The sequence below is a fragment of the Chlorocebus sabaeus genome, chromosome 7 (genome assembly GCF_047675955.1).
Source record: "Chlorocebus sabaeus isolate Y175 chromosome 7, mChlSab1.0.hap1, whole genome shotgun sequence".
Lineage (NCBI taxonomy): Eukaryota > Metazoa > Chordata > Mammalia > Primates > Cercopithecidae > Chlorocebus > Chlorocebus sabaeus.
In genome coordinates, this window is record NC_132910.1 from 22,063,215 (window position 1) to 22,087,448 (window position 24,234).

A 24,234-nucleotide genomic window follows, 5' to 3' on the forward strand; every position below is an offset into this window, starting at 1 on the left:
ACCAAATAGAAGAATCTAGTAAGTAGTGACTATTATTTTCTTAGATATTGTTTAAAGGAAATGGTAGTTGTAGTTGTATGTTTTCCCACTCCAATTCTACCTCAATATTTATTTGTTTTAACCTGTCTTGGTTCTGAAAGGATTTAAGGCAGCTGACTCCTGGGAAAATAAATTTTCTTTGGAAAAAAAATTCTATGAAAAGGCTAGGCATGGTGGCTCACGCCTGTAATCCCAGTGCTTTGGGAGGCCGAGGCGGGCAGTTCACCTGAGGTCAGGAGTTTGAGACCAGCCTGACCAACATGGTGAAACTCCATCTCTACTAAAAAATACAAAAATTAGCTGGGTGTGGTGGTGGGTGCCTGTAATCCCAGCTACTCGGGAGGCTGAGGCACGAGAATCGCTTGAACCCGGGAGATGGAAGTTGCAGTGAGCCAAGATTACGCCATTGCATTACAGTCTGGATGACAAAAGCGAAACTCCATCTCAAAAAAAAAGAAAAAAGAAAAAAGAAATGTGGAAAAAGAAAATGCTAGGCTGCGAGTTAAGCTCTGAGAGGCCTGTTGAAGCATATCCTAGGGTCTAGAGCAGGATATACCCTACTGATCTGAAGGACATCAGAGGAATGAGAATTTTCACTGTGAAAAGATCTTGGAGGTGCTTATTTCTTATGTACCACGTTTAATATGTACGGTGTTAGTTCCCCACTACATTTGAAACCAGGCTCCATATTGTAATGAAATATTTATATCATATATGAAGATATATATGTGTGTATGAGTCTATATGTACACACCTATAGGTATATACCATACACCTACAAACTTTTTTTCATGATCAATTTTTTTGTTTGTTTGAGATGGAGTCTCTGTCACCCAGGCTGGAGTTCAATGGTGAAATCTCTTGGCTCACTGCAACCTCTGCCTCCCAGGTTCAAGCAATTCTCCTGCCTCAGCCTCCCAAATAGCTGAGATTACAGGTGCCCGCCACCATGCCTGCCTAATTTTTTTTGTATTTTTAGTAGAGAGAGTGGTTTCATCATATTGGTTAGGCTGGTTTCGAACTCTTGACCTCAAGTGATCTGCCCACCTCAGCCTCCCAAAGTGTTGGGACTGCAGGTGTGAGCCACCACACCCAGCCATGATCAGTATTAAATAAATGTTTGTTCAATTAAAATCAGTAGACTTTTTATATGTACATATGTTTTTACATGTGCAGCCTAAGGGACATGGAAGTTGTCCTAAAGCTGGTTTATAAACAATACCGCCCTATTTGAATAAGAAGTAATACAAGATGAAAAAAATGAATGGCAAATTGCACATTGGGTAGTACTTTTGTCTTTTCTTTTTTTTGAAACAAGGTCTCACTCTATCACCCAGGCTGGTGTGCAATGGTGCAATCATGGCTCACTGCAGCCCTCGACTCCTGGGTTCAAGCAATTCTCCCACTTCTGCCTCCCAAGTAGGTGGGACTATAGGCACCCACCACCATGCCTGGTTAATTTTTATTTTTTGTAGAGATGGGGTCTCACTGTGTTGCCCAAGCTGGTCGCAAACTTCTGGGCTCAAGCAATCCCCGCCACCTCAACCTCCCAAAGTGTTGGTATTACAGGTGTGAGCCACTGTGCTAGGTGACTTTTTCCAGTGACTATAGAAATCTATATTTTAAAATAATCTTCAAATGTATTTTTTTAATTTTACTGCATTTGTAGGCTCCATTTATAACAAATACTTACTAGAAGTTGCTAGAAGTGCACATATGGCATTTAATTTCTGTTAAGGTCATAAGCAAGTACAATATCATTGTTATTTGTCGGATAGTATGGAAGATCATGATTCACCCAGTGTATAATTTCATTATGATCACTTGTACTTTATTTACACAAAATTATTTTACCTACTATTATAATCAAAAGTGAATACTCAAGATTTTGCAGGGGAAAAGGTCAACTGTAATCTGTGGGACCTGCCTTCTAGGTGTTTTTTCTTCGAGTAGGAACATGGTATAGTTGGGGACTTAAGCTATCATAAGAACTATCTCTACACAAATTCAAGAAAATACTTGCATTCTGCACCATCACCACCAACTCCACTCTCATTCCATGCTACTTCTTACAACTTTATGGACATCTTCTTGAGGTTCTAGGTCTCTCTCCATCCAGAATTTGTAGGTTGAACCATATTTTAATAGTATATCGTATCCCATTGTGGTCTGGTCCTTTGGGATATTCCCATGTCATCTGGTGGTTGTTTTTCCATTCATTACAATTTCTGTTGGTGACCATGTTAGCTGACCATGAATCTGCCCTCATGCTTCATAAGGTCCTGGAGTTAGGAGTCATCTATTCTAAGGGTCATTAATTCCAGAGTTATTTGTTATATGCCTTTTTATGCTAGATTCTGAGAAATATGTAGATGAAAGTAATTCCAGCTTTCAAGGTCCTCACAGCATAGTAAGGAAAGTGAATAAGAAAATCAATTGCAGCACATTGCAACTACAGCTATAGTGAAGGTATATCAGAATGCCCTCAGACTTCAAAAGACAGACACTTTTCACATTCCTATGGAATCAAACCTGATTTAAAGGGGGCGGTGGCTCATGCCTGTAATCCCAGCACTTTGGGAGGCCGAGGTGGGTGGATCACCTGAGGTCAGGAGTTTGAGACCAGCCTGGCCAACACGGTGAAACCCCATCTCTACTAAAAATACAAAAATTATCCAGGCGTGGTAGCACATGCCTGTAATCCCAGCTACTCGGGAGACTGAGGCAGGAGAACTGCTTGAACTAGGGAGGCTGAGTTTGCAGTGAGCCAAGATTTCACCACTATACTCTAGCCTGGGTGACAGAGTGAGACTCCAACTCAAAAAAAAAAAAAAAAAAAAAAAAAGGCCGGGCGCAGTGGCTCACGCCTGTAATCCCAGCACTTTGGGAGGCCGAAGCGGGGGGATCACAAGGTCAGGAAATCGAGACCACCCTGGCTAACACGGCGAAACCCCGTCTCTACTAAAAATACAAAAAATTAGCCGGGCGAGGTGGCGGGCGCCTGTAGTCCCAGCTACTCGGGAGGCTGAGGCAGGAGAATGGCGCGGGCCGGAGAGGCGGAGCTTGCAGTGAGCTGAGATCCGGCCACTGCACTCCAGCCTGGGCGACAGAACGAGACTCCGTCTCAAAAAAAAAAAAAAAAAAAAAAGAAAGAAAGAAAGGAAGAAAGAGAATTGACTTCAAAATTGGTTCTTGAAGAAATCAATAAAAAAACAAAATGAAGGAGGGACTCCTGTCCCAGGCAGAGGAAACAATTTTTGCAAAACCCCAGAAGCATGAAGACTTGGAGAATTCAAGGAATTGCAGATGGTTTATGGCAGGAATACTAACATAATGAGAATTTTGGAAAGTCTGATGGAAATGAGAGCATTAAAAAGGTTTGGGTACACTGGGTGAATGCATCTTAAGGAACTTGAACTGTATCTGGAAAAAGATAGGGTGCCCAATGAAATAGGAAGGTGACATAAACACATTTAAATTTAGAAATTCAACTCTGTGCTGAACATGGTGGCTCTTGCCTACAGTCCCACTTTGGGAGGCCGAGGCAGGAGGATCGTTTGAACCCAGGAGTTTGAGACCAGTCTGGGCAACATAGCAAGACCTATCTCTACAAAAAATAAAATAATTAGCTGGGTGTGGTGGCACATACCTGTAGTCCCAGCTACTAAGGAGGCTGAGGTGGGAGGATTGCTTGAGCCCAGGAGGTCAGGGGTGCAGTGAGCTATGATCACACCACTGCACTCCAGCTTGAGTGACAGAGTGAGACCTATCTCAGGAAAAATAAAGAAAGAAATAAATTCGACTCTGGCAATAATTTGAAGGAGGGATTGTAGGAAGACAAGAGACCACCATTGATTAGGGAACTAATGCAATAATTCACAGGAGAAAAGAGCAGAACCTGGGCCAGGAGAGCAATTTCAAGGGCTGTTTGGACTCCTATGGAAATTCTACTGTCCTGAAAAGGGTCCTTTCTAAGTCTTATGGTAGCCTTGGGCAGGGGCTCCCAGGTACAGGTCAAACTGAAGCAGCTAACCGACATGCGTCAAAATAAAGGCTTTATTCCTACTTGTCATCAACTGGAGAAATGCCTAATCAAAAAAATAACTTTTACTATGTCAGAGGACCATAAAGTCTTTGGGACAGAAAAAAATATTAAGGATTATTTAAAGATTCAAATCCAATGTTTAATCTTCTTTAAAATGTCCCTGCTAAATTAGGATCCAGACTGTGTTGAATAATTCCAGTGAGAGCAATCCTCTATTCTTGAAAAAATCTTTCTCACGTATGCTCTAATTTAAAAAGGAAGAAGAAGAAAAGAAAACCAGGAAATTGTGTTCAATAGGGACTTGCAAATTAAGATTCCAGGTGCCATCCAAATTTTCCATTGACTTCATTTGTGCTATCTTCCTGAAATTCATTTCCGTATAACGATGCATATGTAGGACTGACTTTATGGATAGGTGAAAGGAAGCTATTCCCTAAGTAATGTCATTTGTGGGACCAGGAAGCAAAGCCTTTCCTCCCTCAACCACCCCCACCCGAAGCTGTCATAGAGTCTCAAATCCCACCATTAGCATTTCTGAAGAAATAGCACATTAAATGAAGTCACACTAGGGTGTTAACAACATATCAGATAGATTTTGTCCTGACATTGGGGACCCTGGGAAATACAGAGCCACTAACAAAGGAGAAAGCACTAAAAATAGAGAAGAGGGAGGCAATACCAAGGCAAGGTGAACCAGAGATTCCCAGCAGTCCACAGACAAAGAGCCTTGGTTGATTATATGAGAAGGACCTGGAATTTGTTCAAAATACTGTTTTTGGGATTCCTCCTTGTATTATTTGTCACAGTAGGTCTGAGGTGGATTCCTTGGTGATTTTGATGTGCAGCTAAGTTCAGAAACTGTTAACTATGAAGCCACATATAAAGAAACAAGCATCAACAACAAAAAAACCGCATATGACTTCCCCACCTCATGTAAACACAGAGTCAATGTTCCCATCCTGCCTAGGACCATCACATTTTGTTCATATGAACAGCTCTTGCCCTAAAGTCTCTAAGGGAAAGGTTATGGGAAAAGCCAGTGACATGTTAGGTACCTGTTGAAATGTGTCCCTGACGTTGTGAAAGTTTTTAAGTCTACTTAAACAACAGTGAGTTTTCAATGAGCAGAACTATGATAATGAGTACAGAATGATACATAACAGTTTGCCTTTAAAACTTGTTGGCAATGGTGAAACCCCATCTCTACTAAAAATACAAAAAGATTAGCCGGCCGTGGTGGCGCATGCCTGTAATCCCAGCTACTCGGTAGCCTGAGGCAGGAGAATCGCTTGAACCCGGGAGGTGGAGGTTGCAGTGAGCCGAGATAGCGCCACTGCTCTCCAGCCTGGGCGACAGAGCGAGACTCTGTCTCAAAACAAAAACAAAAACAAACAAACAAAAAAACTTCTTGGCAATTGGAATGTCTGTGTCTCTTAGGATAAGACTTTACTCCTGGCAAACCAGTCAGAGCAGACCTCTCAAAGTTTATAAAAGAAATTAAGGAGCCTTGTTAGATGGCGACTATTTACACAAAATTATTTTACCTACTATTGTCATTGATTAATTGACCTTTCAGAGTTCCACAATGACAGATGGTAAGTCACTCTGATGCAAATGCCCAATGCCCTAAGTGTTTAAATCTAAACATTAGGTCATCAGGCCTCATGATAGCTTTGTGAATTAAGTGGCAAGTTTTAGTTCACTTTAAACTATAGAAAATGGACAAGGTAGCAAAAGTGTATTAAGGTATAATGCAGTGATTTAAAGAAATATTTTTGGCCGGGTGCCGTGGCTCACACCTGTAATCCCAGCACTTTGGGAGTCTGGGGTAGGCAGATCACGAGGTCAGGAGATCAAGACCATCCTGGCTAACATGGTGAAACCCCGTCTCTACTAAAAATACAAAAACATTAGCCAACTGTCTATAGTCCCAGCTACTCCGGAGGCGGAGGCAGGAGAATCGCTCGAACCCAGGAGGAGGAGGTTGCAGTGAGCTAAGATCACGCCACTGCATTCCAGCCTGGGTGACAGAGTGAGACTCCATCTCAAAACAATAGATATATATTCTTATAATTATAGTTGAAGCACTCAGATTGAAGATATAAAAACAATTAGGATTTGTTTAGCACTTTACAATTTACAAAACCCATTTTCATATTTGATTCTTTTAATAGTCCTGTGATATAGACAGGACAGGTATTGAGCTAATAATTTTATAGTTGAGGACTTCTGAAGACTCAAAGTTTGAGGGACTTGCCCAAGGTTTTTTAAGAATAGCCTAAGTTTTTCAAAAATCCAGCTATGAACCATAGTGTCATACATTGCTTTCTGTTTTCTAAATAATTATAATAAACTCAATGCATACAGAAATTGTCATAATTCATATTATAAGGACTTGTTTAGTTGAATTATTCCTGGATACATGTAGTTACCAGTAATAGAACTTTCATTGAGCACCTATTCTGAGCTCAGCACTGTGTTGATTGTGTAAATGATCTCTAATCCTCATAACAATACTGCAAGATAAGGCAGGTCCTGGTGGCTCATTCCTGTAATCCCAGCACTTTGGGAGGCCAAGGCAGGTGGATTGCTTGGGTCCAGGAGTTCAAGACCAGCCTTGGCAACAAACGAGACCCCCTGCTCCCCTGTCTCTACAAAAAATTAAAAATTAGTCAGGCATAGTGGCTTGTGCCTGTATTCCCAGCTACTCAGCGGGCGGAGGTGGGAGGATTATGCGAACCCAGGAGATCAAGGCTGCAGTGAGCCATCATTGTGCCACTGTACTCCAGCTTGGGCAACAAAGTAAGACCCTGTCTCAAAAAAAAAAAAAAAAAAAAAAAAATATATATATATATATATATCTAGCAAAATGAGATAATATCTTGCAGTGTGTATATATACACACACAGTATATATATATACACACACACACAGTATATATATATATATACACACACACACACAGTATATACACCCTATACACACACACACACACACTGCAAGATATTATCCAGTTTTGCAAAAGAGGAACTTGAGATCTGAGAGTCTTTTTGGTTGTCTGCTTGTTTGTTTTTTGAGACGAACTCTCGCTCTGTTGTCCAGGCTGGAGTGCAGTGGTGCAATCTTGGCTTACTGCAACCTCTGCTTCCCAGGTTCAAGCAATTCTCCTGCCTCAGCCACCTGAGTAGCTGGGATTACCAGCACACACCACCATGCCTGACTAATTTTTCTATTTTTAGTAGAGATGGGGTTTCACCCTGTTGGTCAGGCTGGTCTCGAACTCCTGACCTCAGGTGATCTGCCCACCTTAGCCTCCCACAGTGCTGTGATTACAGGTATGAGTCAATACGCCTGGACTCTGAGAATCTTAAGTGAGGTGCCTAATGCTTAAGAATAAGTTCCAAGGTCGAGGCTGTCAGATCACTTAAGGTCAGGAGTTCAAGACCAGCTATTTTTGGGAGGCTGAGGCAGGAGGATCGCTTGAACTTGGGAGGTGGAGGTTGCAGTGAGCTGAGATCATGCCACTGCACTCCAGCCTGGGTGACAGAGCGAAACTCTGTCTCAGGAAAAAAAAAAAAAAAAAAGTTGCAAACGCAGCTTTCAAATCCCCATCTCTCTGATTCCAAAATTCTTTTCATTATACCTTTCTTTTTTTTTTCTTTTTTCTTTTTTTAGATAGATTCTCACTCCATCGCCCAGACTGGAGTGTCATGGCATAATCTCAGCTCACTGCAGCCTCCACCTCCCAGGTTCAAGCGATTCTCCCACCTCAGCCTCCCGAGTAGCTGTGATTATAGGCACCCACTGCCACGCCCGGCTACTTTTTTTTTGTATTTTTAGTAGAGACAGAGTTTCACCATGTTGGCCAGGCTGGTCTCGAACTCCTGACCTCAGGTGATCCACCAGGCTTGGCCTCCCAAAGTGCTGGGATTACAGGCATGAGCCACCATGCCTGGCCATTACACCTTTCTTTTCTTTTTTCTTTTTTCTTTTCTTTTCTTTTTTTTTTTTTTTTGGAGGAGGAGTTTCACTCTTGTTGCCCAGGCTAGAGTGCAGTGGCGTGGCGTGATCTTGGTTTACTGCAACCTCCGCCTCCTGGGTTCAAGCAATTATCCTGCCTCAGCCTCCCAAGTAGCTGGGATTACAGGCATGTGCCACCAGGCCCGGGTAATTTTTTTTGTATGTTTAGTAGAGACGGGGGTTTCTCCGAAACCCCCTTGGCTAGGCTGGTACTAAACTCCCGACCTTAGGTGATCTGCCCACCTCAGCCTCCCAGAGTGCTGGGATTACAGGTGTGAGCCACCACGCCCAGCCCCTACACCTTTCTTAAATGACTCTAAGAATGTTTACTTACAGTCCTCAGTTTTTAGTAACTTCAGAATTACTCATTTATACACATGCACTGTTCATTCATTTATTCAACCACACATAATGAAAACTTATTTTTTCCACAGATAGTGTATTTCTAGGATCTGGACATTAGCTGAACTCTTGATATAAAAACAAAAAAAAGTCTTTATGGTCCAGGTGCAGTGGCTCACCCTGTGATCCTAGCACTTTGGGAGGCTGAGGCAGGCAGATCACTTGACGTCAGGAATTCGAGACCAGCCTGGCAACATGGTGAAACCCCACCTCTGTTAAAATAAAAAAACTATAAAAATTAACCTGGGCCGGGCGCGGTGGCTCAAGCCTGTAATCCCAGCACTTTGGGAGGCCGAAACGGGCGGATCACGAGGTCAGGAGATCGAGACCATCCTGGCTAACACGGTGAAACCCCGTCTCTACTAAAAAAATACAAAAAACTAGCCGGGCGAGGTGGCGGGCGCCTGTAGTCCCAGCTACTCAGGAGGCTGAGGCAGGAGAATGGCGTGAACCCGGGAGGCGGAGCTTGTAGTGAGCTGAGATCTGACCACTGCACTCCAGCCCAGGCCACAGAGCGAGACTCCGTCTCAAAAAAAAAAAAAAAAAAAAAAAAAAAAAAAAAAAATTTAACCTGGTGTGGCGGTGTGTGCCTGTAATCCCAGCTACTTGGGAGGCTGAGGTGGGAGAACTGCTTGAACCTGGGAGACAGAGGTTGCAGTGAGCCCAGATAGTGCCACTGCACTCCACCTTGGGCAGCAAAGCCAGATTCTGTTTCAAAAAAAAAAAACAAAAACACAACAACAACAAAATGCCTTTATAGACTTTGTAGTCTAGCCTGGGAACTGTATCAGTGAACAAATGACTATAAGGTGATAAGTATTGTGTTGGGGATATTTACAAAGAGCTATCAAAAACTAACATGAAACAATCACTGCCTCAGCTGTGCCTGGATGTGCTAGGTTTTTTTGTTTGTTTTGTTTTGTTTTTTGAGACGGAGTCTTGTTCTGTTGCCCAGGCTGGAGTGCAGTGGTGCAATCTCGGCTCATTGCAACCTCCGCCTATAGAGTTCAAGCAATTCTCCTGCCTCAGCCTCCTGTGTAGCTGAGATTACAGGTGCATGCCAACACACCTGGCTAATTTCTGTATTTTTAGTAAAGACGGGGTTTCTCCATGTTGGTCAGGCTGGTCTTGAACTCCTGACCTTGTGATCTGCCTGCCTCAGTCTCCTGAAGTGCTGGGATTACAGGCATGAGCCACCGTGCCCGGCTTTGTTTTTTGTTTTGTTTTGTTTTTGTTTTTGTTTTGTTTTTTGGTGGCAGAGTTTCACTCTTGTTGCCCAGGCTGGAGGGCAACAGCACGATCTTATTTCACTGCAACCTCTATCTTTCGGGTTCAAGAGATTCTCCTGCCTCAGTCTCCCACGTAGCTACAGGCACGCAACACCGCTCCTGGCTAACTTTTTTCTTTTTTTTTCATAGAGATGGGATTTCACCAAGTAGCCCAGGCTGGCCTCAAACTCCTGGACTTAAGCGATCCACCTGCCTTGGCCTCCCAGAGTGTTGAGATTACAGGCATGAGCCACTGTTCCTGACCGATGGGCTAATTTTGAATGTGTGAAATATTAAATCAAAATCTCTAGTGGGCAACATTTAGTTGGTTCATTTTAATATTATGTAATGTGCTTAAACTAATAAAGGAAGCTTTAAAAAATATTTTTCTTTTTGTTTGGAAATCAACACAATAAAATAAAAAATATTTTTATTTTGCTTGGAAATGGAAATTCCAGAATAATTTCAGTAATAGGTAAACTCTATAAAGCATTCAGAGGTTTGTGTAATTACTAATGTGGCTAGAGCAATTTTCTCAGTTTATCTGATAATTAGTCCAGGCACAGTGGTTCACGCCTGTAATCCCAGCATTTTGGGAGGCTGAGGTGGGTGGACTGCTTGAGGTCAGGAGTTTGAGACCAGCCTGGGCAACAAGGGGAAACACTGTCTCTACCAAAAATATAAAAAACTAGCTGAACATGGCACAGCTGCTCCGGAGGCTGAGGTGGGAGGATGACTTGAGCCTGGGAGGCAGAAGTTTCAGTGAGCTGAGATTACAATACTGCACTCCAGCCTGGGCAACAGAGCAAGACCCTGTCTCAAAACAAAACAAACAAACAAACAAACAAACGAACAATACTGATAACTATTATGGTCCTCAGTTTTACTTATGGTCACCTAGTCACAGCAGATATTTATGACTACTATCCATTCCATAGAGCCTTTGTCCTTAGCAAGCACCTCATCTGGTCATGGTTCCTTGACTGGTAGGGTATCCCAGATCTTCATTTCTGAAGGGTCTGGATCATTAGCAGTCCCCTCTGAACTGGGTTGTTAGAGTTTCTCCCTTGACTTTAATCACAGGACATGGGAGTATTAACAGCACTCCAGGGATCACCCACATTCCAGACATACTTTTCCCTATCCCCATTGTGTAGAAGCAACCCAATTTTCCCCTGGTAGCCAGAACCAATCACTCCAGGTAGTCAGAACAGTTACCCTCTATTTTGTCTGTTGATTCATTGGCGTGATGAGCCCAAAGTGACCATGTGGCAGTCTCAACATTCACTTTAATGGAACCATTGCTATGTCCTCTAGTGGAAGCATCCTACTTTGGGAAGTAAGTCCTCTAAGCTAGCAGAACTCAGTCTCAGGGACAGGAAGCAAAAAAAAGTTTCCTAGCAGATCACTAAGAATAATAATGAAAGGAGCCATGTCCAATCTCACCACCACCTTAATTCCCAGACCCATGAATCTTGGCTATAGAAGAAAGAGCACCATCTATGTTACTTTCTTTTCCTTTTTTTTTGTAGAAACAGGATCTTGCTATGTTGCCCAGGCTGCTCTCAAACTCCTAGCCGCAACCGATCCTCCCACCTTGGCCTCTCAAAGTGTTGGGGTTACAGGCATGAACCACTGCATCTGACCTATGTTATTTTCTGATTTAGAGCATATACTACATCCTGGGGGACATTGTCTAGGCCTCACAAGGTATGCCATATGCTATTTAGCTGGTGCCAGAAATGAGTCTTCAAAAAGCCATTCCACCATTCCATCAGGCCAGTGGCTTTAGGATGAGGGGGATAGGGCAAGACTGGTGAATTTTATCAATATAAGCATAGTTCCATTGCTGTATTTCATTTCTATACAAATACTTCCTAGGCCGGGTGCAGTGGCTCACACCTGTAATCCCAGCATTTTGGGAGGCCAAGGTGGGCAGATCACTTGACGTCAGGAGTTCAAGACTAGCCTGGCCAACATGGTGAAACCCTGTCTCTACTAAAAATACAAAAAATTAGCTTGGCATGGTGGTGTGTGCTTGTAATCCCAGCTACTTGGGAGGCTGAGGCAGGGGAATCACTTGAACCTGGGAGGTGGAGGTTGCAGTGAGCCAAGATGCTGCCACTGCACTCCAGCCTGGGTGACAGAGTGAGACTCTGTCTCAAAACAAAAAACAAAACAAACAAAAAGACTTCCTACATCAGAGGTGATGCTATATGGAATACCATGATTGTGGATAAGTCACTCTATAAATTTGTGGATGGTGACTTTGGCATAACCTCTACGTGCAGATAGAGAAATTCCCTATGTAGAGTATCTATTCCAGTGAGAACTTCCATTATGGAGGTCGTCCAACATAATAAACCTGCCCCCTAGAGAATAATTCTAAATAAATAAGGGACTTAGTTGTGATTGGCTCCAGCAACAAACAATTGGAATTCACAAACACGAGCTGGAATCCACTAGGAGACGAACCTGTTGTTCAGTCTTCTAACCTCCAACTTTGACGATGTGGGTATTCTGCAGAAGCTGGCACCCCTCATTATGAGGCTAAACGTGCACCTGGCCCAGGAGGCAGAGAAGCTGAAGTGGGCAGTGGGGAGCTACAGCAGCTTCTGTCCCACATCAAGGAGATAAGCCAGCAGATAAGCAGATAAATAACACATGTGTAATGTGCAAAGACACTTGGTGCCTCTGTACTGACCTCTTTTTTTTTTTTTTTTTTTTGAATCAGTCACTCTGTCACCTAGACTGGAGTGCAGTGGCGCCATCTTGGCTCACTGCAACCTCTACCTCCCAGGTTTAAGCTATTCAGGGCCCCTGCCTCCCAAGTAGAGACAGTGTTTCACCATGTTGATCAGATTGGTCTCGAACTCCTGACCTCAAGTGATCTGCCCACCTCGGCCTCCCAAAGTACTGGGATTACAGATGTGAGCCACTGTGCCCAGCCTGCGCTGACCTTCTGAGAGTGAAAACAATATGTTGCTGCTCCCTTTCTGCTTTCCAAATCTCATGCAAAATGTCTCCATGGCCCACTCTAAGAATGTACAGGGAAGATAATTCTGGGAAATGTAGTTCAGTCTAGCCAAGTAGGCACATTACAAAGCCACTATAGTAGGTGATAAGTGCTATGGTGAAAAAAATTATAGAGCGAGGAAAGGCAGATAAGAACTGGGAGAAGGGGTGAATTTCAATTTGTAATAGGAGGGTGGGCATCAATAAGAAGGTAGTTTTGAACAAAACTTTCAAGGAAATGAGGAAATAGCCTTGCGGATATCTGGGAGAAGAGCATTCCAAGTACAGAGAACAACCTTTGCTCCAAGTTCGGCATTCATAAAAAAGGAAAAGTAACAGTGCCTATCTCAACATCATAGGGTTGTTATGAAGATAAAATGAATTACTGTCTGAAAAGCAGTTAGAATAATGCCTAGAATTTTAAAAATTGAGGACGGACATGGTTGCTCATGCTGGTAATCCCAGCACTTTGGGAGGCCTAGGCAGGAGGAGCACTTGAGGCCAGGAGTTTGAGATCAGCCTGGGCAACAGAGTGAGACCCCATCTCTACAAAAAAATACAAAAATTAGGCCAGGCGTGGTGGTTCACACCCGTAATCTCAGCACTTTGGGAGGCCAAGGCGGGTGGATCATGAGGTCAGGAGTTCGAGACCAGCCTAACATGATGAAACTCCATCTCTACTAAAAATATTAAAATTAGCTGGGTGTGGTGGCATGCCCCTGTAATCCCAGCTACTCAAGAGGCTGAGGCAGGAGAATCACTTGAACCCGGGAAGTGGAGGTTGCAGTCAGCTGAGATTGTGCCATTGCACTCCAGCCTGGGTGACGGAGTGAGACTCTGTCTCAAAAAAAAAAAAAAAAAAAAAAAAATCAGCCAGGCGCGGTGGATTACACTTGTAATCCTAGCACTTTGGGAGGCCAAGGAGGGTGGATCATGAGGTCAGGAGTTCGAGACCAGCCTGGCCAACACAGTGAAACCCTGTCTCTACTATAAATACAAAAATTAGCTGGGTGTGGTGGCATGCCCCTGTAATCCCAGCTACTCGGGAGACTGAGGCAGGAGAGTCACTTGCATGTGGGAGATGGAGGTTGCAGTGAGCAGAGATCATGCCACTACACTCCAGCCTGGGCAACAGAGCGAGACTCTGTCTCAAAAAAAAAAAAAAAAAAAATTAGCCAGGTGTGGTAGCGGGCTCCTATAGTCCCAGCTACTCAGGAGGCTGAGGCAGGAGAGTGGCGGGAACCTGGGAGGCAGAGCTTGCAGTGAGCTGAGATCACGCCACTGCACTCCAGCCTGGAAGACAGAGCGAGACTCCATCTCAAAAAAAAAAAAAATTTTTTTAAAAGAAGAAGGGTTTATTATTTTCATACATGTGAAAAATGTAGGCTGGGCTTGGTGGCTCATGCCTATAATCCCAGCACTTTGGGAAGCTGAGGTGGGTGTATCACCTGAGATCAGGAGTTCGAGACCAGCCTGGTCCAACATGGTGAAACCCCATCTGTACTAAAAATACAAAAATTAACCAGGGGCGGTGGTGGACACCTGTAATCCCAGCTACTCAGGAGGCTGAGGCAGGAGAATTGCTTGAAACTGGAAGTTGCAGTGAGCTGAGATTGCACCACTGTACTCCAGCCTGGGCAACAGAGTGAGACTCCATCTCACAAAAAAAAAAAAGAAAAAGAAAGAAAAGAAAAATATATATGCAAAATATATGCATATATATGCAAAATATGCATACATAGTCATATGTATATAAAAACTAAAGCCCAGACTTATAACAAATCAATAAGGGGCTGGGCACGGTGGCTCACACCTGTAATCCCAGCGCTTTGAGAGTCTGAGGTGTGTGGATGGCCAAGTCCAGGAGTTTGAGACCAGCCTGGCCAACATGGTGAAATCTACCGAAAATGCAAAAATTAGCTGGGTGTGGTGGCGCATTATATCATGATGGTAAATTGCTTTGTATCTGCTATAATTTGGATATTTGTCCTCTCCAAACCTCTTGTTGAAATTTGATCCTTCATGTTGGAGATAGGGCCTAATGGGAGGTGTTTGAGTCATGGGGTAGATCCCTCAAGAATAGATCAATGCCCCACCTTGGGGGTAAGTTCTCACTCCATTAGTTTCCCCAATAGCTGGTTGTTAAAAAGAGCCTGTGAGAAAAATACCCCCCACCCCACCTCTTTCTTTCTCTCTTGCCATGTGATCTCTGCACATGCAGGCTCCTCTTCGCCTTCAGTGGAGGCAAAAGTGGAAGCAGCCTGAGGCACTCAGCAGAAGCGGATGCTGACACCAGGCTTCTCTACAGCCTGCGAAACTGTGATAAACCTCTTTTTATCGAAAAGACAGACTAAGAAAGCTTTATTTATTTATTTATTTATTTATTTTGAGATGGAGTCTTGCTCTGTCCCCCAGGCTGAAGTGCAGTGGCGCGATCTCCGCTCACTGCAAGCTCTGCCTCCCCGGTTCACGCCATTCTCCTGCCTCAGCCTCTGTAGTAGCTGGGACTACAGGCGCCTGCCACCACGCCTGGCTAATTTTTTTTTTTTTTTGTATTTTTAGTAGAGACGGGGTTTCACCGTGTTAGCCAGGGTGGTCTCGATCTCCTGACCTCGTGATCCACCCGCCTCGGCCTCCCAAAGTGCTTCGATTACAAGCCTGAGCCACCGCCTCCCGCCCGAAAGCAATTTTTTAGACTTGAACGCTTTCAGAAATCTATCAAAGGTAGAATGAGACTAGGAAAATTGAAGAATATTTTTCCTTGAAACACTACTTTGGGAACCTCAACCAAAAAGGGAAAAAGAAATAGATCTATTTGTTAATAATGATAATTACCATTTATTATGCACCTATCTTCAATGCAATCCTACAAATTAAATACTAACATCACTTGTTAAATCAGAAAACCAACAGGCAGTGAAATTTAGCGGCATGCCCAAAGTCCAAAGCTAGTAGATTAAAGACTTAAGTCAGATTTCTAACTCCACACCTCAGTCTCTTCACACTACACCACATTGTAACAAAAGATTATGTTCTTTACTCTCTTCCTCTCTTCCCAGAAGATACATTGCTCTGATATTACATGGTATAAATTTATCCTTTTTTTTTTTGAGATTGGGTCTTGCTCTATCACCAGGCTGAGTGCAGTCGTGTAATCACAGGTCACTGCAGCCTGAACCTCTGGAGCTCAAGCACTCCTCCTGCCTCGGCCTCCCGAGTAACTGAGAATGCAGGCACGTGCCACCACATTCAGCTAATTTTTTATTTCTTTTAGATATGGGGTCTTACTCTGTTGCCCAGGCTGATCTCGAACTCCTGGGCTCAAACAATCCTCCTGCCTCAGCCTCCCAAAGTGCTGGGATTATACGCATGCCTCAGCCTCCCAAAGTGCTGGGATTATATGCATGAGCCACTGCACCTGACTGAATTTTATTCTTAAAAGGGATTTAACTAGGAAGATAATAAAAATAGATAATAAAAAGATGAAAAACAGTAAAACTATGATTTTTAAGCACTTTTAAACTTTCTCTTTTAACATTTGTTTGAATTTCATAAATACATTTATACTGTTTAATCATATTTTCCATTCTTTAAGATAAATTGAGGGGAATGATCACAATTGCCATGAAATTTATTCAGTTCTTATGAAGATAATACCTATGAAAAAGGTTGACAAATCTGTAGTTCCTTATATTAATTTTAGCTATTATTATTTCCATTTTAAACTTTGTCATATAGAAAAGTTAAAATTAACATATGCAGAAGAAGAGATAATGGTATCATAAATCTGCATGTGCTTATCACCAGCTTCAACAATGAACAACTCATGGCCAATCTTGCTTCATTTTTACATACTACTTCTGTCACCACCCACTCCCAGATCATCTTCAAGCAAATCCTTAGATAACTGTATTAGTCTTAGGAGTGAATATTTTTCCCAAATTAAAAAATTAGCAAGAATGTCCGGATGCACATCATTGATCAGACAACAGATTATATGAAGTGGGGTCAAACAGATTTCAGCCTCAAGGTGTTGATACTCCTTTCCTGAAGTGTGTTTTTCCAAAGTCTGGAGGTTTCGTTCTAGGGGAATGTCTTTCCTGGAGCCACTACAACTAGACAACTCTGATCAAGTATCTTGACTACACCTAAATTATTAGAGCAGAGACTGATGATAGTCAATTATTTAATGATACTCTGGAATTTTTGTTAGGCTACCCAACAAAACTATTACAGTTAATTGTGGCCATTTGTCTAAGTTCAAATGTGAGCAGAAGATATTTCTGTTGCTAGCAGGTCTTTTCCTTAAAGAAACTGGCATTCCTTCAACTTGTCCTTTCCTCCATTCTCTTGGCCGGGACATAAAAGTAAGCCAGTTTGGACCCTGAAACAAAAGCCACATGTTGAAGGTGGCAGTCTCTTTACCAGCCCAGGACGACCTATCTTTCAACTGTTAGATGAAAGAGATATAAATATCTATCTTGAGGCTGGGCATGGTGCCTCGTGCACATAATGCCAGCAGTTGGGGAGGCTAAGATAGAAGAATCACTTGAAGCCAGAACCAGCCTGGGCAACACAGTCAGACCCTGTCTCTTGAAAAAAAAAAAATCCAAAAATTAGCTGGTCATGGCCAGGCGCGGTGGTTCACACCTGTAATCCCAGCACTTTGGCAGGCCGAGGCAGATCACGAGGTCAGGAGTTTGAGACCAGCCTCGCCAATATGGTGAAACCATGTCTCTACTAAAAATACAAAAATTAGCCGGGCATCGTGGTGCATGCCTGTAGTCCCAGCTACCTGAGGCAGGAGAATCGCTTGAACCTGGGAGGCAGAGATTGTCGTGAGCCGAGATTGCATCACTGTACTCCAGTCCTGGTGACAGAGAGAGACTCTGTCTCAAAAAAAAAAAAAAAAATTAGCTTTGCATGATGGTACATACCTGCAGTCTCAGCTACTCAGGAGACTGAAGTGGGAGAATCACCTGAGTCCAGAAAGTTGAGGCTGCAGTGAACTGCACTCCAGCCTGGGCTACAGAGTGAGACCATGTCTCAATAAAAATTGAGGCCAGGCACGGTGGCTCACGCCTGTAATCCCAGCACTTTGGGAGGCCAAGGTGGGCGGATCACAAAGTCAGGAGATCGAGACCACGGTGAAACCCCGTCTCTACTAAAAATACAAAAAATTAGCCGGGCGCGGTGGCAGGCACCTGTATTCCCAGCTATTCAGGAGGCTGAGGCAGGAGAATGGCATGATCCTGGGAGGCGGAGCTTGCAGTAAGCTGAGATTGCGCCACTGCACTCCAGCCTGGGAGACAGAGCGAGACTCCGTCTCAAAAAAAAAAATAAATAAATAAAAAATAAAAATAAAAATTGAAAGATAATAAATGTCTCAGCCAGGCGCGGTGGCTCACGCCTGTAATCCCAGCATTTTGGCAGGCTGAGGCAAGCAGATCATGAGGTCAGGAGATCAAGACCATCCTGGTCAACATGGTGAAACCCCCATCTCCACTAAAATACAAAAATTTAGCCAGGCGTGGTGGTGTGCACCTGTAGTCCCAGCTACTCAGGAGGCTGAAGCAGGAGAATTGCTTGAACCCAGGAGGTGGAGGTTGCAGTGAGTGGAGATCGTGCCATTGCACTCTAGCTTCGAGACAGAGTGAGACTTCATCTCAAAAAAATAAAATAAAATAAAAATTTTTAAAAGTCTCTCTCGTTTATGCCATTGTATTTTTTTAGATCTCCTTGTTGCAATAAGTTTAGACTGTACAATTGTAGCAGGAGAAGCTGCAGACAAAACTCCTCAGATACCAAATTAAAGAAGGAAGGGGTTTATTCATTTGGCCAGGGGCATCGGCAAGACTCCCACCTCAAGAGCCGAGCTCCCCGAGTGCAATTCCTGTCCCTTTTAAGGGGTCACAACTCTAAGGGGGTGCACGTGAAAGGGTCGTGATCGCCTGAGCAAGCAGGGGGTATGTGACTGGGGGCTGCATGCACTGGTAATTAGATCGGAACAAAACAGGATAGGGATTTTCACAGTGCTTTTCTATACAATGTAATCTATACATAACATAACCAATTAGGTCAGGAGTCGATCTTTAACTACCAGGCCCAGGGTGTGGCGTTGGGCTGTCTGCTTGTGGATTTCAATTTTGCCTTTTAGTTTTTACTTTTTCTTTCTCTGGAGGCAGAAATTGGGCATAAGACAATATGAGGGGTGGTCTCCTCCCTTACAATAATTAATACATCTTCAAAAATTTAAGAAACTTTAGTAGACAGAGATGGGAGGACTGGTTTCCCTAAAATAATGAGGCAAAGTCAGAATTCAACCAGGAAACATTTGCCTGCTCAGGCTCTGCTGCTCTTCCTTTACCATTCTTCTGATAAATCGTTTTGTTTTGTTTTGTTTTTTAGACAGAGTCTCACCCTGTCGCCCAGGCTGGAATGCAATGGCAAGATCTCGGCTCACTGCAACCTCCGCCTCCCAGGTTCAAGCGATTCTCTTGCCTCAGCCTCCCAAGTAGCTGGTATTACAGCTGTGTGACACCATGCCCAGCTAATATTTGTATCTTTAGTAGAGATGCAGTTTCACCATGTTGGCCAAGCTGGTGTCGAACTCCTGACCTTGTGATTCGCCTCCGGTCCCCCAAAGTGCTGGGATTACAGGTATCAGCCACCACACCTAGCAAGTTTTTTGTTGTTTGGGATGGAGTTTTGCTCTTGTCACCAAGGCTGGAGTGCAGTGGCAGGCTCTTGGCTCACTGCAACCTCTGCCTCCTGGGTTCAAGTGATTCTCCTGCCTCAGCCTCCTAAGTAGCTGGGATTTACAGGCACCTGCCATCACACCTGGCTAATTTTTGTATTTGTTTTGTTTTGTTTTGTTTTGAGACCGAGTCTCGCTCTGTCACCCAGGCTGGAGTGCAGTGGCGCAATCTCGGCTCACTGCAAGTTCCGCCTCCCGGGTTCATGCCATTCTCCTGCCTCAGCCTCCCAAGTAGCTGGGACTACAGGTGCCCGCCACCACACCCGGCTAATTTTTTGTATTTTTTAGTAGAGACAGGGTTTCACAGTGTTAGCCAGGAATGGTCTTGATATCCTGACCTAGTGATCCGCCCACCTCAGCCTCCAAAGAGCTGGGATTACAGACGTGAGCCACCACGTCCAGCCTAATTTTTGTATTTTTATTAGAGACAGGGTTTCACCATGTTGGCCAGGCTAGTCTTGAATTCCTGACCTCAGGCAATTCACCTGCCTTTGTCTCCCAAAGTGCTGGGATTACAGGCATGAGCCACCACACCCAGCTGATAAGTAGTTTTTTGTTGTTATTGTTTGTTTGTTTTTTGAGACGGAGTCTTACTCTGTTGCCAAGGCAGGAGTGCAGTGGCATGATCTCGGCTCACTGCAACCTCCGCCTCCCGGGTTCAAGTGATTCTACTGCCTCAGCCTCCTAAGTAGCTGGGATTACAGGCACATGCCACCATACCTGGTTAATTCTTTAATTTTTAATGGAGACAGGGTTTCGCTATGTTGGCCAGGCTGGTCTCGAACTCTTGATCTCAGGTTATCTGCCTTCCTCAGCTTCCCAAAGTGCTAGAATTACAGGCATGAGCCACCATGCCCAGCGCTCTGATACGTAGTTTCTGGAAATGAAAATAAAAATCACTATCATCTCAAAAAAATTGAAAAGATGCATATTTGCTCAATTCCAATGCATGACCTTGCCCGATCCTTCTTTGTTAAGTGGTTGCTGTGAGTAGGTATTTATAGAACTATCATCTTTTCTATTTGAAATTTAGTTTCATTAGCTTAGAAGGTAGAGTTCGAGTTGCAGTAATGTTAATACGCTCCATGAATACAATGTGTGCTTTGTGTGAAAGCAACCTTGGCTTTAGTTATGCCATTCCACTTAAAAAAAATAAAGTGGCGTTTCTTTCATGCAGTTAAATAGAAACTTACAGGCAGTCTCATATTTTATACAAAATGTGGGCCTGATTTTTCATTGACTTATTAGAATGTTTTAGTAAACTAAAATGAAGATCAGTTTTTTGGAAGGTTAATGCTGAGTAGACAGAACTCATCTATTGCTTGATAGTCACTGGTTGGTTTTTCAAAAAATAAAATTCTTATACTAAAAAGATCATATTACAAAATATACTCTCAAGCAAGAAAATAGAATTATGCTAATATAGTGAAAAGTAAATAATCTGCTTTTCTCCTTTCAGTGTACCATTTGATAAGAAGATTTGATTACTTTTGTCAGGAATGAGAAATAAATCCAGCTGTTGTCTTGCTTGTACCTTGTTATTTACATACAAGAAAGTGTTTTGGGTAATTTTAAAAGCCAGAAATTATAACCATATATTTTGTTTAAAGCAATTATAATACTTTGTATTTGTTGGGTTACATCATGATGGTAAATTCTTTCAGTAGCAGAATCAAGCCATTTTTAAATTATTTATTTATTTATTTATTTTTTTGAGATGGAGTCTCACTCTGTCGTCCAGACTGGAGTGCAATGGCGCAACCTCGGCTCACTGCAACCTCCACCTCCCAGGTTCAAGCGATCCTCCTGGCTCAGCCTCCGGAGTAGCTGGGATTACGGGTGCGTGCCACAATGCCCAACTAATTTTTGCATTTTTAGTAGAGATGGTGTTTCACCATGTTGGCCAGGCTGGTCTCGAACTCCTGACCTAAAATGATCTGTCCACCTCGGCCTCCCAAAGTGTTGGGATTACAGGCGTGAGCCACTGTGCCCAACCAAAGCAAGCCATTTCTAAAATACAATATTTTTTTCAGACAGGGTGATAATTATTAAGGAACACTGATTAATTTCCTTTAGTCCCTAAATATTTGAAATACCTAATGTGCTTTTGAAACCAAGTTTTAAATTCCTATCTGCCCAGCCAACTTGATCCATTACAAAACAAAGGGGATAAATAAAGAGCTAAGCTAGGCAAGTAGTCTACCCATTATTTCATAATAAATTGAGTAGAGAGCTTTAGCTTCTAATGCTACCCTAAAAAAAAAAAAATGGACTAGTGTAAGAGCTGGGCACAGTGTCATATTTGTAATCCCAGCACTTTGGGAGGCCAAGACGGGTGGTTTGCCTGAGCTCAGATATTTGAGACCAACCTAGTCAACATGGCAAGACCCTTGTCTCTGGGGAAAAAAAAAAAAAAAAAGCAGTTATATTACCAACCAGATACCTTTTGTCATCTGTGTTTATGTCTTAAGCGAAAAATGAACAATGCTGCCATTTATTTTTTTTTATTTTTTATTTTTTATTTTATTTATTTATTTTTTTTTCCGAGACAGAGTCTCGCTCTGTCGCCCAGGTTGGAGTGCAGTGGCCGGATCTCAGCTCACTGCAACCTCCGCCTCCCGGGTTCATGCCATTCTCCTGCCTCAGCCTCCCAAGTAGCTGGGACTACAGGCGCCCACCACTTCGCCCGACTAATTTTTTGTATTTTTTAGTGGAGACAGGGTTTCACCGTGTTAGCCAGGATGGTCTCAATCTCCTGACCTCGTGATCCGCCCGTCTCGGCCTCCCAAAGTGCTGGGATTACAGGCTTGAGCCACCGCGCCCGGCCCCAATGCTGCCATTTATCATGTGAGTCTAAAATAAATGTTTTATCTTCATAGCATAGAAAAGAGAATTAGCTGGGCATGCCTGTAGTCTCAGCTACTCAAGAGGCTGAGACGGGAGGATTGCTTGAGCCCCGCAGTTTGAGACCAGCAGGGGCAACATGGTGAGACCTCATCTCGAAAAATAAATAAATAAAATAAAAATGCTGCCAAGAAAAATGAATTAAAAGTTGAATATCAGTGCTGATGGTATAAAGAAATGGGCTAGGCCGGGCACAGTGGCTCATGCCTGTAATCCCAGCACTTTGGGAGGCCGAGGCAGGCAGATCATGAGGTCAGGAGATCGAGACCATCCTGGCTAACATGATGAAACCCCCGTGGTGGTGGGCACCTGTAGTCCCAGCTACTCAGGAGGCTGAGGCAGGAGAATGGTGTGAACCCGGGAGACTGAGCTTGCGGTGAGCAGAGATCTCCCCACTGCACTCCAGCCTGGGCGACAGACAGACTCTGTCTCAAAAAAAAAAAAAAAAAAAAGAAAGACGTAAACCCGGGAGGCGGAGCTTGCAGTGAGCTGAGATCTGGCCACTGCACTCCAGCCTGGGCGACAGAGCGAGACTCCGTCTCAAAAAAAAAAAAAAAAAAAAAAAAAAAGAAATGGGCTAAACTAACAATAGAGACAACTAAATTACACTTTGCAAATCTAAATGGGGTGATTACAAAGTAGCAGTAAAGCTTATTTTAATACAATCTATCATTACAGCTTCTTTTAAAATTACAAACCTGGTAACTTAATGCTTTAAAAAACTCCATTGTTCTTCACTGCTTATCAGATCAAGCTAAGATTATTACCCAGGCTACAAAATTGGTCATGATCTAGTTCCAAGCAGATCTCAATAGCCTTGAGTCCCGCTGATCTGTACTATCTGCACTTTGTCCACTGGCACCAAGCTCTAAACTATTTTCTGAAGAGAAGCTTCTCGTTATTTTCTTTTTTCATGCTATAAAAGGAGTACGTGCCCCATCAGAAGATGCTGAAAAGAAGAAAATGAAAATCATTCCATAATAGCATCACAGTTAACAAAGTGGTGTTTTACCTTGAAGAAGGAGGAATGGAGCCATAAGCCAAGGAATGCAAGTAGCCTCCAGAAGTTAGAAAATACAAGGAAACTTTTAGGTCGTCTTCTGGAGACACCAGAAGAAACATAGCCTGATGACACCTTGATTTTAGCTCAGTTAAACTGTTTTGGACTTCTGACCTCCAGAATTGTAAGGTAATAAACTTAAGTCACCAAGTTTATAGTAATTTGTTACAGCAGCAATTGGAAACTAATGTAACACTTTATGAAATTTAAGGCACAGCAGCCGGGCATGGTGGCTCAAGGCCTGTAATCTCAGCACTTTGGGAGGCCAAGGCGGGTGGATCACCTGAGGTCAGGAGTTCGAGACCAGCCTGACCAACATGGTGAAGCCCCGTCTCTACTGAAAATACAAAAAATTAGCCAGGCGTGGTAGCGTGCGCCTATAATCCCAGCTACCCAGGAGGCTGAAGCAGGAGAATTGCTTGAACCTGGAGGCGGAGGTTGCAGTGAGCCGAGATTGTACCATTGTACTCCAGTCTGGGCAATAAGAGCAAAACTCCATCTCAAATATAATAATAAATAACAAAATGAAATTTAAGGCACAGTAGAGCAGCATTATATTATGCCTATTTTAAAATTTATTTCATCACTAACATCCAATAGTTATCTTTGGTCCCTCACTTTTTCTTTTTCTTTTTTTTTTTTTAACACAGTGTCTCACTCTGTGGCTCAGGCTAGAGTGCAGTGGTGTTAACACAGCTCACTGCAGCCTCGACCTCCTGGGCTT